This window comes from Elephantulus edwardii, unplaced genomic scaffold (genome assembly GCF_000299155.1).
Source record: "Elephantulus edwardii isolate Elephantulus edwardi_28Jun2011 unplaced genomic scaffold, EleEdw1.0 scaffold00203, whole genome shotgun sequence".
NCBI classification, from domain to species: Eukaryota; Metazoa; Chordata; class Mammalia; order Macroscelidea; family Macroscelididae; genus Elephantulus; species Elephantulus edwardii.
In genome coordinates, this window is record NW_006399953.1 from 3,608,407 (window position 1) to 3,611,579 (window position 3,173).

A 3,173-nucleotide genomic window follows, 5' to 3' on the forward strand; every position below is an offset into this window, starting at 1 on the left:
ACTGCTGGTGTTACGAGTGCTGATGGTGGAGCTGAGTAAACTGTGATTACTAACATCCTAAATTTCTCTTCCATCTAATATGGGGCTGCCAATTCACCCAGTGCTGAGAATCTGTTTTCTTCATGTTGAAGTTCAATCCATATTGAAGACTACATACAGTTCTTGACCTTTTGCAGCAAGTGCTTCAGGTCTTCTTCAGTTTTAGCAAGCAAGGTTGTGTCATCTGCATATTGTAAATTGTTAATAAGTCTTCCTCCAATCTTGATGCTACACTCTTCCTCATAAATCCATGCTTTCTGAATGATCTGTTCTGCATACAGATTGAAAAGGTATGGGGACAGGAAGCATCCTTGATGTGCTTTTTTCCTGATTTGAACCATGCAATGTTTACTTGCTCTGTTCTGATAACTGCTTCTTGGTCCAAATATAAGTTTCATATAAGCATGATCAAGTATTCTGAGATTCTCATTTTCCTCAAGGTTAATAGTGATGTTGTCAAGGATTTCATTAGTCCCACAATCAACACTCGTGTTAACAACACTCAAGCAATCAAACAGTGTATTTTATACCTTGTTACAATGCTAACCAGTAAAGATGTTAATTGAAAGATGAAGTTGCACTTGTTGTCTGTCATGGCATTTTTCAATTGCTTTGTATGCACGTGAAAGTTGGAAAAGGAATAAGAAGACTGAATAATTTAATCTTTGCATTACAGTGTTGGCAAAGAGTACTGAATATATCATAGACTGATAAAAGAACAAACAAATATGTCTTGGGGAAGTGCAAACAGGGTGTACCTTAGAGACAAAGTTGATTTAAACTTTGTCCCACATGTTTTAGACATGTTATCAGAAGGGGAAAGTCCTTGGAGAAAGATTTCATGCTTGTGAAAGAAGAGGGTCATGGAAAAAAAAACACACACAATGAGAGGGATTGATGCAGTGACTGTAACAGTGAGCTCAAGCATGGTGGAAATTCTGAGGATGACAGAGGATAGCACAAGTTGGTAACTTGTTCTAAACCCTATCAAGAGGCTCTCGTGGCTTAGTGGTAAGGATTTATGCTACCCACCCAAAAGCATGTGGTTCGAATACACCAAGGGACAAAGATGGGCAAACTCCTTCCATATGGTTTTACTGGCTTTGAAAACCTGCAGGTGGGTCAGCTATGAGTTGGTTCTGATTCAGTGGTAAACAACAACAAACTTTATGATTCATAGAATTGCTATGAATCATAGTTTACTTGATGATAGGGAGTTCTCATGGCCTACTGCAAGAAGCTGTGCTGCAATCCCAAAGGAACACAGCCTGAGACAACCAGCTGCTCTGCAGGTAAAAGATAGACAATCTCCTCCCATGTGATTAATTAAAAACCCCTGTGCCTCTGAAAACCTGCCGGAGGGTCAGCTATGGGTTAGTTGTAATTCTATGGTACAGAAAAACAAAAACAACAATATCAATATAACATAGACACATGAATATTGGTCCGAGGAAGGAATACTAAAAAGACTTGATGGGTTTGACTTTTGGTATTAGTGAAAAATACTGAACATAACATGGACTATCAGTGCTTGCTTCGGCAGCACATATACTAAAATTGGAACGATACAGAGAAGATTAGCATGGCCCCTGCGCAAGGATGACACGCAAATTCGTGAAGTATTCCATATTTTTTGGGGGAGCTCTGGTGGCCTAGTGGCAAGAAGCTGCACTGCAATCCCAGAGGAACACGGTTCGAATCCACCAGACGCTCTGCCGGAGAAGGAGGCGCAATATCCTCCTGTACCAGTCAGATCTGATTTGACGGTACACGCACACAAAATAAAAAAAAAAAAAAATAAAAAAAAACAACATGGACTATCAAAACCACAAATTTGTCCTTAAAGAAGTACAGCCAACATGTTTACAAGGAGTGATCATCCAACTCCATCTCATATACTTTGAGCATACTATTTAGGTTAGTTACTGTGCTTGGAGAAATATACCATATTTAGCAAAATAGAGGGTCAATGAAAGATAGAAGGCCTTCAAGGAGGTGCATTGACACAGTGACTGCAACAGTCAGTTCAACTATAGCAGAAATTGTGATGTTGGAACAGGATATTGCAATATTTTATGCTGTTGTACACAGGGTCACCAAGAATCAGAGATGATTTGACAAAACCTAAAAAAACAGGCTTCAGTAGAGCATCCTGATTAAGGTAGAATGAAAGAAGCAGAATTGATCATCCACTTATGAAATAATAGGTCTTTGATAACCCCATCAATTACAAACTTTAAAGAAACGGCTGCAAATATTAATGAATAATTATTGTTGTACTTATTAGGTGGTATAAAGTTGAGTATGATTTACAGTGACCCTATGAATAACAGATCTGAATTCTGTCCTATCCTCATAATTCCTGACACACTAGCAATCGTCGTATCAACCCACCTGGTTGAGAGTCTTCCTCTCCTTCCTCTCCCTTTCTGAGCCTCATATCACTCTTCAAGGAAGCCCTTCCTAGGAACATGGCCAAAATATGTGAGGTAAAGCTTGATCATCTTTGCCTCCAAAAAAGCACTCTGTCTGCACCCTCCCCAAAACATATTTGTTCTTTTGGTCATCCATGAGATGTTCAGTACTCTTCTCCAGCACCACAGCTCAAAGGTATCAATTCTTCTGCAATCCTTATTCATCAACCAGCTCTCAGACTCATAACAAGTGATTGGAAAGAACATGATCTGAATCAGATGTACCTTAGTTCTGAAACTTATATTAATACTCCTCAGTAATTTGGAGAAGTCCCTAACTGCAGACTGCTAGTGCACTGAGTCTTCTTATTTTTTGACTTATGATACCAAGAGTGTTGACTGTGGATCCAAGTAAGATGAAGTTGTTCACAGTTTTAATCTGTTCTCCATTCAACGTGGTATTGCTTATTGGTCAAGTGGTAAGAATCTTTGTTTTCTTGACATTGAGATGCAGTCCATATTGAATGCTGCATTCTTTGATGTGTTGCTACCTGTGTTTCAAGTCCTCCTCACTTTCAGCAATCAAGGTTGTGACATTTGCATTGATGAGTCCTCCCTCGATCTTCCTGCCACATTCTTTCTTTTTTTTTTAATTTGTTTGTTTATTTTTCATTTCAATGAACATCTACAGAGATTTCAGAATTCCATTCATTCATTGTT